The sequence below is a fragment of the Apis dorsata genome, unplaced genomic scaffold (assembly GCF_000469605.1).
Source record: "Apis dorsata unplaced genomic scaffold, Apis dorsata 1.3 scaffold_527, whole genome shotgun sequence".
NCBI lineage: Eukaryota > Metazoa > Arthropoda > Insecta > Hymenoptera > Apidae > Apis > Apis dorsata.
In genome coordinates this window covers 495,585-507,655 of record NW_006263750.1, presented here as the reverse complement: position 1 = coordinate 507,655, position 12,071 = coordinate 495,585, and the positions used below count along the sequence as shown (strand labels likewise).

General features: G+C 40.7%; 1 protein-coding gene across 4 annotated transcripts in view; it reads left to right on the top strand.

The window, feature by feature from the left end:
• The window catches only part of LOC102680309, a 199,394-nt gene that overhangs the window by 35,895 nt on the left and 151,428 nt on the right, over positions 1 to 12,071 (top strand). Inside the window, exon 2 of one of the 4 annotated variants that reach the window (XM_031512929.1) lies at positions 10,949 to 11,109. The exons of the other annotated variants lie outside the window; for them this stretch is intronic. The gene's annotated coding sequence lies outside the window, so the exon portion shown is untranslated. The remainder of the gene's footprint in view (positions 1 to 10,948; positions 11,110 to 12,071) is intronic. 4 annotated transcript variants of the gene reach the window in all.

The window sequence follows — 12,071 nt, the reverse complement described above, 5'->3', positions numbered from 1 at the left end:
AGTATCGTCGATATATTACGCGGCACGTTTAATATTCGCCTCGGCGGAAAAGCGGATTCGATCGTCGAATCCGCTTCGTAGATTTCGAGCATCAATCGAGACCCAATTTTGACTCACCGACGATGACTCACTTTCCTCGCGCTTTCTCTAGACAGAAGAGAAGTTGATGATCGAATCACCGAAGAAAAAGAAGAAGAAGAAGAAGAAGAAGAAGAGGGGGAGGTTCGAATTCCTGCCGCGTTCCACGCGTTGTAAGTTTGCAATTCCGCGCAAATATGGGCAACCCCGTGAGCCTTCCCGGAGGCGTCAGCAACTGTGGGGTACCAAGGCTCGTTTCAAGGATATCTGGTATGCACCATAGCGAACGGACATAATGCAGGTTCGGTCCGCACATAATGGCAATAGTTGGCTCCGATCCCAGAGGCCCATCCCACTTTCAACCGCGTTAGCTCCCCTACCCACCGACGTCGCCGCCATCTCTATCCGCCTCGTCGCCCCGAGCCTCCTTCCTCCTCGAGTCTCTGCCCTTCACCCCGATCCTGCTACGCGCAACGAGAGCCGGACCGCAACGGAGCGATCTCTCTCGCTTTCTAACGAATCCCGGATTCGATCGATCCAGTTACGTTTGCTGGAGGATTCTGGAGTATCGTACTTCGAATGGGATAAATCTCTGTTGCGTCTCGTCTCCGCGAAATCGATCGAACTGACGCGGAGATCGGCCGCACGGCCGAACACGATTCGGCATACTTCCAAATCAGGATGAATTTCCGGATATAACATCCGCTAGAAAAGTTTTTGGTCAGGTTGGAAATTGGAAATGCTAGGTTGGACGCGAGCGAGGAATTGAATTGACAATGAGAACGGTGAGATGGAACACCTATCCTTTGGACCTCTCGAGCCTCTTTTAGCTTCGTCGTGGAGCCAGTGGATTTTTGATTAATTTGTTTGGTAAAGTTGTACAGGAATTTAATATCGATGGTTGGAATTGGAATTGGAAGATATTGAGATATTTTTGGGGACTGGTTGATTTATTGTTGCCTCCTCGTTTGAATTTTTATTTATTTTTCTTTTTAAATACACGCGTGATATTGGATTCGTTTAACCGGTTAAGAAAGATTGGGTTTATTTTATTTATATCCCGTGGATTGTTCGCGATTTGTTGAATTTCGGTGTGGCGATGAATTGTATGCTTCGAAAGATTACTCTACAATTGTGGAGAAACGAATAAATCAGAATTACTTTGACTAGATTTACTGTATGGATTTATTCCATGAGATATATTAATATTCTAATACAAATATTTTGCAGGAAAAAGAGAGAGAGAGTTTTTTTTTCTACGAAAAGCTAGTTGTAAATAAAAGTTGAAAATATTTTGTCTGTTAAGTTAAACTAATAGTTAATTCTTAACTATTAAAAAGATCTAATTATAGTCAAAATGAATCCAAACAATTTGATTAATTTAAACAAACTTCTCGATCGAAGATCCAAAAGATATTTACCCCAATTTATATTTACCCCACTGTATCAATATTTTCGCGTAAAAATACATTTAATCGTATTAATTTATATTCTTAAATTAAGATTCTATCTCCTCTTTCCACTTCTAATTTGATTAATTTAAACAAACTTTTCGATCGAAGATCCAAATAATATCTCCAATTTATATTTTCGCTTAAAAATATATCTAATCGTATTAAGATATTCCTGAATCAAGATTCTACTTCCATTTTATTCCTAAAATAATTATACGCTCAAAATGAATCCGAACAATTTGATTAATTCGAACAACACGTTTGAGAACAACGTTTCGATCGAGGATCCAAAAGATATCAATTTATATTTATCAAACGCTCTATCAATATTTATTCCCAGCTTCGCATTTACCGTTTTAAAAATCTATTTAATCTCGACGAATGGCCGTTGGTAGTGGTAAAGCGCATTAAACAATCGTAAAGTTTGCCGTTCTGTTTCCACCGTAATTAATCGTGATAATCCAAGGAGCGTAAAATGCAAACTGAACGAGAAACTAATTAGAGTCCGGCGGGACAACAATTTTTACCGAGTTGGATACGATTTCACGGGCGACCGAGTGAAAACACGAAACGAAGTTACGTTATACGGAAAATAACGGTAAATCCCGTCGCATCGACGAAGCCTCGAAAAATAACATTGAGGGGGAGGGGAGGGAGAGCTTTATGAATAAAATATCCAGCCGCGAAAATTTTTCCACGGGGAAAAGGGGGAAAAAAAATGTTGGCGAACTTCGTTAACTTATCGTTCATCCCCCTCCGCCTCGTGGAGGGTCGCTACTTTCGTTTTTTTTTCTTTTTTTTTTTCTTTTTTCGAAAGGATCATCGTTACCATGGAGTCAAATGGGAACGCGAGATACATTGTAATTTAGGGAAGTACCGTTTTACAGTTACGAAGAAGGGGGATGGATAGATTTAAGTCTGGAATGGGAGATTGCGCTCGCAATCGCGTCCTCTTCACCTGTCACCCCTTTCCTGTGAAATTTAACACTGGTGGAAGCTTAGAATGGTTCGAAAGTTGGCGCGTGTCTTCGAATAACAATTTGCTACCGTCCCTGAATAATTGAAATTCTTATCGGGTCAAGGGATTATATTATGATTCTGTATTTTTTCGTATACAAGTGTAACGCACGAAATTAAATTTCTTCTTCTTATATAAATCTTGTTCTTTCAGAGAGAAACGACTTATCGTGATGAGAAGAAAAATTATTTGATATCAAACTTTTTCGTTTCTTGATAAACAAATATATACTTACTGACAAAAATTATGAAACAAACTAAGTTTGCGATTTTTCACCCTCTAGATTGGAATTAAAAGGTAACAGTTCATATATCGTTAAATAATAAATAATAATAAAAAAAATAATAACAAAATGACGTTCAAACTAATCATTTTACAATAGGGAATAGAAATCAATGAAAGACAATGAATCTGTTAAATCTGCTCAAATCGTCTCCTGCCCCTCCTCAAGAAAAAACGAATAATTCAATTCTCTCATGATCATTCCACAATTAAATCCTCGCTGAGATAATAAAATAAAAATGTCCTAAATTATCCGAAGAATCCCGAATCAACTTCGCAAATTTAAACCCACCCCTGGCCATCGATCGCCATCGATCGATCCTTTTACCATGCGTCGTTCCAACCGATTTACTTAGCGATTCATAGGCGAACCCAACACTGGGCTGATTGATCTATGCAAGCATTGTTGGCGCAAACTCCGTTTGCCAACCAAGAGCGAATTTTTTCGAGTGCATTAGGAACGCGATTTATTTCAAGTCTGACTGGCGCACAGCTTCGTGAAAATCGGCAACGTTCATGGATGCAGATCGAAAATAATCGAACACGATTCTCCTCGCCAATGTCCTTTAGATCCTTTAGCGGATTTAATGGCATCTCGACGGCCATTTTTCATACGCATCTCGTCGCCCGAGAATGACTCGAGACTTGTTTGATCCCGATTCCTCGATTTGGTTTCGTTCTCCTGAGAAAACGAATAATTTTTGGAAAGATTTGAAGATTTTTAGAAGAGAAGGAAGAAGAGGTTGAAGTTTGAAGATGGATATGTCCTTGTTGCAAATCGAGGATTTTACTAGTTGATGTATTTGTCATTTGATTTGTATCTTTGGATACGTAGTAGCGAGCGCGGATTTTTACACTAGTCACGTGGTTATGATAGACATATCGCTTTGTTTTCACAGCATACAGCCAAAGATGTATCGTCACATGGAAATATGAATCTCATTTTATATCAGCCACCACAAAGTTGAGAATTTTTAATCTTTCGTTTGTTAAAACTTCAAATCGAACGTTGAAACATTTCGAGGATAATCGCGGTTGAAGAAGAAGGTTTTCAGAACGTGCTACGTCGACGTAACACGCGTATCGATCGAGATGTTTTCCACTTTCCTTGGAAAGTGCCGATCGCAGCGTTCCACTAAACGTGCAAACCCGTTATCGAAGCTATTTTCACAAATATTTATCGCTGGCTGAACCGGGGGATCGATACATCGATGCCTTCGCCGATATGACAGCGGATACTGTGAATACGGCGTATTTGAAAAACGTCACGTATAACATTCGTGTCTACAGGACAATTTCAATCGGGACGATGAAGCATCATTGAATGGTAATAACGCGAGTGGGGGAGAGAAATGGAGCTTAAAGACGCAAAGTGTGAAATTTAGGTGAAGGATGAAAAACGTATCGATAATATCGAAAGAAAAAGAAGTGCAATTGTAGTGGAAATTGAGTTTAAATTGAGAAAAAATAAAAGAAAGAGAGAACAATGTGAACAAGATATTTTTAAATTTTATAATAGTAGAATTGCTCGATGAATCTTTAAGGCGAGATTTCATTGATATATAATTGTATCATAATATATTTAATCAAGGATATTAAATTTAATTAAATAGATATCCACGTTAAAGTAATTGTTTGCCTCTAAATGAAAGAAAAATTCAATAAAAACGTTACTCGTTCATTTGTAATGAAAGGGAATCGGGAATGAAGAAGAATGTACGATACGTTTATTCAAGAAAAGATATCGCAGATCTCTTTCTTCTCCCTCTTTATTCTCAATCTTTCCATCTCCCTTTCCAAATAATCTACATATCTATCCACGCAGCGTGGACGTACGCAGGATATTGAAAAATTCTGATAAGCCGCGCGCGTTCGATTGTTTGATTGAAAAACAATTTCACCGCAATGTATTTTCTAGCAGAAATTTTTCCCTAGCTCGCGTGTAACGTCATGTTTACAATATTATAACGTCTGTTAGCCATCCTTTACAACGTTCGTGTATTTTTCGATATTTTAAAATTTTGTTAATTAAAAAATAAAAGGAGAGAAAGAGAAGAGAATTCTCGATCGTTATAACGAAATCAACAAAGATCAACATCGTCACGACTTTAACAAGATCCATAACAGATCCATCATTATCACTGTAAATTAACGTGGAAAAATATTCACTCGAATATTTCGAAATATCAACGATTCATCGGGGATCACAAAAGTGGAAGGAAACTTGAAAATTACACGGTTCAACGACGTCTACGAAATATCAACGAATGGAAGGTCGTAAAAATGTACATTTCCACGGGTCCAAATTGCCCGTGTGTATGGCAAGCACAATGAACATCTCGGAATCCTTGGACTCGTCAGACTCTATTCTCACGATGGGAATGGTTGATGCCCGGTTTACCCCTTCGCGGGGATAAATTCAGAGGAATGGCTGCTCGTATCGACGATCCACGTTCCAGTGACAAAGCCCGGCTCGTTTTATTTATAAGTATCTCGAAACGATTCGTGGACGTTTAATATCACACGATGGAATTTTTCGTCGTTCAACCCCGTCTCTCCACTTTTCTCTCAACCTGCTTGCCTCTATCTCTTTTCTCTTAGGAATTTTACCACCTTATCGTGACACTTTTCCAGAGAATCGTGGAAGATTATTGTTCCACCAGATCAGTGATGCAGTGGGCCCTGTAATCTCGAGAAGTTCGCGTTATTTTTTTATTTTTTTTTTTTTTTTCGTTGCACGGTTCGCTTGCCCTCTCGTTCAGAGATTGCGAGAACGATTGGAAAAATATTTGTCTTTTTATTGGCGATGCTTCTATGCTCTTCAACCGGCGCTTCGTTAACCTGTTTCGTTTAATTGCACTGCCGCTGGTATGAATTTTAATGGCTCTACCGTTGTTGTATTTCCAATTCGAAGCAGTTGGTAAATTGATTTCATTGCCAATTTCTCATAGATCGTTGTTGGGTGTTTTATTTTTTTTTTTTTTTTTTTGTCAGAGATTTTGTTGGACCTATTAGAAAGAGGATTTTTATATTTGGAGAGAGTTCAAAAGCCAATCGGTTGAACAATTCTCTGGAAACACTTTCGATTGAAAAACTGGTCGAACCATTGCTGAACTGTCGGAATAATTTAATTGTTTTCTCCAAAGTTTAAATAACAAAGTAATTCTCGAATGATCTTGTTCCAGTAAGTTTTCCTTTCTAACGAAACCAAAGACTCGTTTCATCGTTAAAATTTCGAGATTGGACCAAGAAAAAATAATTTATAAACAAAGACGAATAAGTAAATTTTTAACATCTCGAAAGATGCGATCGTCCAAAACGATTCCATCCATTTTCTAGATTTAATACCGTGATTTTAACGTTGAAATCTAGTTTCAAGCCGTGTCCCAAGTAAAAGATTTCTGCGGAGATTACGGTAGGGGAGGATCGAAATCGGATTCCTGGTTCCACTGATGTTCGGCATTGAGCCAAAGCCGATTATGATAACTTGTCCGTGTCATCTTGGACAGTTATAAGGGTTCCCCCCTGTGCAATAGTTGTTTCTCGCGACTAATGATGATAATTGGCGCGGGTCGTGCGCCTCGGGGCGATTAATCAAAAGTGCTGTGACTTCGATATTGAAAGCTCGTTTGTTCACCAATCGATGACACGATTTTAATTAAACGACAGCACGCGGCTCCGAGATGAAACAGAGTGATGCTTAACGAGAATTGTCCTCCGTGATCGTGATTTATTACAAAGTTTCTTCAGTCTGCATAACGTAAACACTCTTTAAATACTCATAAAGTTCCCTCTTTCTTTCTCTTGAAACAATTAAACAACAGAGTTTGTTAAATGTTGTTTAAAAACTCTTTCAGACTTTCTTTTCGCGAAAGAAAGATCTGACGGATTTCTCTTAATTGAATAATTAGAAGCGTGAGATTAAATATTCACTCGCATAATTATTACAATAAAATTAATCCTGTCCCTGAGTTGATATAACCTTCCTTTCCTTTCCTTTCCCTTGATTTCATCGGTACTGAGACGCAGTACAATTTTCCAGAAATATACAAATGCATCAGAGATAATCGAATTAATTCTTCCAAACGTTTGAAATAACGGGGCGACCAATCGATCTTCATCAAACGAAAAATTCGAAAAAATCGATAGTGTTACTTAAAATTCACTCAAGTTTCCTCTCGCAAGCGAACAAACATCGTCCTTTAAAGAAGGAGTTGAAGAGTGATGAAGCGCTTGGAAATTTCCACCGCAGAAATACACCAGAAATTGGCGTCAATTAATTTTCACCGATGCGGTGAATCTTGTTAATGCTCGAACAGATTCGGCAATGCCTCTCTCCAACCTCTCAGGATTCGCGTGGACTAATCTCCTTGATCGAGCAGATGCACCGAGGGCAAAATTATATCGAAGGAGAGGAGGCGAGCGGGGTAAAATTAACCCCAAGGATTGGCAATATTTTCGACCAACGTCTCTGATCCATCCCTTACGATACGACAATGGATCGCGGGAAATTCTATTACGCGATCGAGACAGTGATCAACGAGGTCGCCGTCGAAGAAAAGCTTCGGTAAAGTTTTTCGTTCGAATCGATTCACCTCCCTTTTCTGCATCGTAAATTAATATGGAACGATCGATAGAGATTAATGGAAGGAATAATGAGAAATTTTGGATCTCGAGACGAATTTCTGATACAACGAAAAAGGATCTATAAGTAATTGTAAAAATTAATACTGAATTTTTTAACGAGATGGCTCGATCTGAAGATTCTGAAGGACAATGAAAATTAATATCAGTGACTCGTTCTTCCGATGCAAACTTAAATTGTTTGTAATAAAGATAGAGATTAATGGAAAAAAAAGAATAATGAGAATTTTTGGATCCCGAAACAAATTTCTGATACAACGAAAATGGATTCATAAGTAATTGTAAAAATTAGTATTGAATTTTTTAACGAAGTGGCTCGATCTGAAGGTTTTGAAGGATATAGAAAATCAGTACCAGTGACTCGTTCCTCCGATGCAAACTTAGAGATTAATGGAAAGAATAATGAGAAACTTTGGATCTCGAAATGAATTTCTGATACAGCGAAAATGGATCCATAAGTAATTGTAAAAATTAGTACTGAATTTTTTAACAAGGTGGCTCGATCTGAAGGTTCTGAAGGATATCGAAAATCAGTATCAGTGACTCGTTCCTCCGATGCAAATTTAGAGATTAATGAAAAGAATAATGAGAAATTTTGGATCTCGAAATGAATTTCTGATACAACAAAAAGGATCTATAAATAATTGTAAAAATTAATACTGAATTTTTTAACGAGGTGGCTCGATCTGAACGTTCTGAAGGACACCAAAAATCAGTAGTATCAGTGATTCATTTCGATGCAAATTTAAATTGTTTATAACGTAATAAATAAGTCTTGAGGGATATTTTTATGTATTAATTTCCAGAATTAATTTTAAATTGATACGTAAAAAGTGTATTACAATTTCAATTACCATAGAAATGGCGGAAATATCGGAGAGTTTGCGACCTCCGACCGAAAAGCAAGGACTAGTCACTTCATCAAACCACCCTCTCAATGATCCCTCCCCCACCCTTTCGAGGCCACGATCCCACGATTATTATTCGCGAACGACACCCGAAATATCCTACCTTCTCGACACCCCCAACTATAATTCCCATCCCATAGAGATGTACCCCAATTTCCACCCTTCCCTTCCACCCTTTCTACAATTCCCCTTCCCCTCTGTTGACAACGCATTCATCATTCTCGGCCGGGATCGACGAAAATGACGAAAGAATGAAGCGGGGGGAATGAAGCGACGAGCAATTCCGATAATTCCAACACTCGAACTCGGATCCACTAAATCATTAGGAACAAAGCGAAACACGTAGGCGGGAGCTAGCTGGCGCGCTTACTGGCCACCCGCACCGATTCACTTTGGCAGGGCATTTATCACTCAACGTCCGGCGTATCGCATGAGTTTCGAAACGTTGTCCGTTTCGTGACCGTCTAACGAGTGAAATAGTTGGCCAGGCTTCCTCCCCTCTCGGGGATGTTGCCGCGCGTATTATCGCGTGCGCGCACGGGGCGCGCGTCCACCCCCCGGTATTATACATATTTATGGGAAGGACGAAAAGGGGTGGATAGGGCGGATAGGGATGGCGCGGCAAGTGCGAAGCCAATTAAAGTGCAAATGTATGGAGATGCGGATGGAATTGCAAGTAGCACAGTGACCGGGAAATCGTCATAAAAGCTAGGGCTAATCGACAGCACCTTCTCGCGGGACGAGATGGGAAGGGGAGATGGAAGAAGGATGAGCGCAAGTAGGATGACTGTGCGGAAAGATTGGGAGGAAACGAGTGCCGCGTGGTTGTGATAGATTCGAGAGAGGCGCGATTCGAGCAGAAACTTGGTGTTGGATGAAAGGGGAGAATGGGGGAAGAATGGGGTTCCATCGAAACGAGGGGATAGAGGTAATTTCGGATTCTCTTTCGACTTTGGATGGAAATTGGTGGGTAATTTTGATCTCCTCCGATTTTTCATCCTTGGATCCTTGAATCTCTTTAAAGTTTATTATTAGTTTCGTTCGTAGAGCGTGAGATGTTGGAACGAAACGGTTTACGAGTGGTGGAAAATCGTTGTGGTGGATGATCGATGCGTACATCGTGGATTGGCCAAATTTTTGGAGATCGGAGCACCAAGCCAAATAAATCCTTTGCATGCCGGTGTGTATATGACCTATACGAACACATATCCGAGCACGGAGGAGTGGACGGGCAAACAGGGAAATGGAATCGTGACAAATCGAATCATCATCAATATCAGAGAAACGAGTAAACAGCGCGACCAATGTTTCTCGGGCATCGAAGTTGATAAATTAATAACGACGAACCAATATAGCCGTAGCTATATTGGGGTGGGATCGAGGGAGGGGCGAGGGTCGAAGTAGAAAAAAATGTTCGACGCCAGGCCGAAGCCGGAGAACGGTTGAAAAATGCAGAGCGCCGCGCGTGTATCAACGGCCAGCCCAATAAATTTCTCCCGTTCGTCGAACTCTCTGTATTTTGCGCGAATTTCGTGGAACCGCGATCCTAGTTCCGCCCAGAAATTCGACGATTTAAGTCGAAACGTGGGGGAACGGAACAAAACCCTACCCCCTGTCTCTCTCTCTCTCTCTCTCCATTCCCATATAAAATATCGACCTAGGCGGACGAGAACTCGCGATTTTTCTCGACCGCCGCGAGGATATCAATCCCTGATTGTTCACCGGCGAAATTTATCGCGTTTTAAATTTCCGTTTGACCGCTCGTTACTTGCCTGCAATCGTTCTTCATCAAGGGGACAATGCTATCGGTCGGACGTACGTGAAAATGGGAACGACGATTCGAACGAACCTCGTTCGAACTGGTTCCCCTAATATCGGTGATAACGAACGACCTCTCTAAGCACCATTCTCTCTCTCTCTCTCTCTCTCTCTCTCTCTCTCTCTCTGGCTTTCTCCGGCCACATTTATCTCTTAACTACTATCGCCATTTCGTCTATTAGCGGACTAATGCGCTTGGCTCTCGGCAGTCTCGAGCAGGAGAGCAGCTGCGCGTAAGAGCCGGGTCGCGCTCGGGTTTAAACGAAAATTATTAGACACTTGCGAAGGGGTGACCACAGCCGTGGTCGTCGACTGTATCTGCCGCCATTACGCGACAACCGCCACGTTGGATCGGAATATCACCGGATCCACTCGAGGATGGGTTCTTCAACTGAAATTGACGGGGGTAAGGTGCGGAATTGGAATTTAACGCCGCCCACGCTGATAAGTGGACGTTTTTGCGCGCCCTCCCCATCCTCCCGAGGAAGGAGATGGTAATTCGTCTGTAGAGGTGTTTTTGGATTTTATACGCTGGAAAGGAGGACTCGGGATAGATCTCGGTGAAATAAGAGAGGCGAGAGCGAGAGGATTTATAGGATCTGAATTACAGTGGGTTCGGTCGTTAAGAGGGAGATGGATTGTGAGAAAGTGGGTATCTCGAGAGACGCGGGTGTACGAGCACGGGTGGTAAGATACTCGGCCGTTGCACCGAGTGAATAACGGTTTTTGTTTTTAAATTTTTTTAGATCGATGTCGGTTTATCCCTGGAATCTAGAAAAGTCGCGAAGAAACAAACGATAAAGGCTTCCCTAAGTGCAATTCATAAGGCAGAGAGTAAACGTAAGTAGAACGAATGCGATCCTAAATTGAAAATCACGGATTTGGAACGTCGGTAGGACAAGCGAAAGTAACAAATCTTCTTTTACCTGAAAGAAAACGCGAATGCTCGCGCAAAAAGTGGCGGCCGGTGTAACCCATGGTTGTGTAACCGTGGCGGTGTGCGTTCCTCGTTCCGTGATTCATGCGTCTCGCGATGTGGGTTGCCGTGAGAGCGCCATGGGGTTACGAACGGACCTTAATGGTCTCCGGTTAAGCAGAAAAGGAAGAAAGGTTCACGAGGGTAAAAATTCTACCGAGGAAAGATTCGAGGGAGTGAAGTATAGCAGCAGCTATATATATAGGTGGCTCTTTGTTTGCACTAGATTTTCCTTAATTCACCTCTTTCTTCCATCCAACCTGCTCACTTCTGACAAAACTTCTACATTGCTCCCCCCTCCCCCCTTTTTCCATTCGCTTTTTTTCCTTTTTCTTTTCTTCTTTTTCTTTTTTTTTGTTTTAAAGTACATCATTTGGACGCGCTTCAAAAAATTAAAATCTCCCTTTCCAATCGATTTGGTAAATTCCATTTTTCCCCTTTTCATCTCTGATGTAAAATAAATGTTGCTCTTTATCTATTCATTTTCTTTCCTTTCTCTATTTATGTTTTTTTTTTTTTTTTAAAGAATAACTAGAGATCTTGGACTTGTTTCAAATCAAGTAAAATCTTTTCAACCGATTTGATATGATAAATTCATTCTTTCCTTCTTTTCAATCTGTTCAGTTCGAACAATAAATTATTACATCACCTCTTCCCTTCTCTTCTTTTCAAAAGAAGAATCACATCACCCACGGTCTCGCCAAACCGACTAAAATCTTTCCAGAGTAGGTTCGCTATCCACGTTAAACAAACCCGCGTAATCGAGCTTGAATCGATGGATTAAGAATCCAATTGGAGCTGTCCGACCTGCTTCCACCCCCCATCCCTCTCTCCTTCCTCCGATTTCACCGTGAAATCCCTCGAAATCCGTATCCTACCCACCTTCGTAGCAC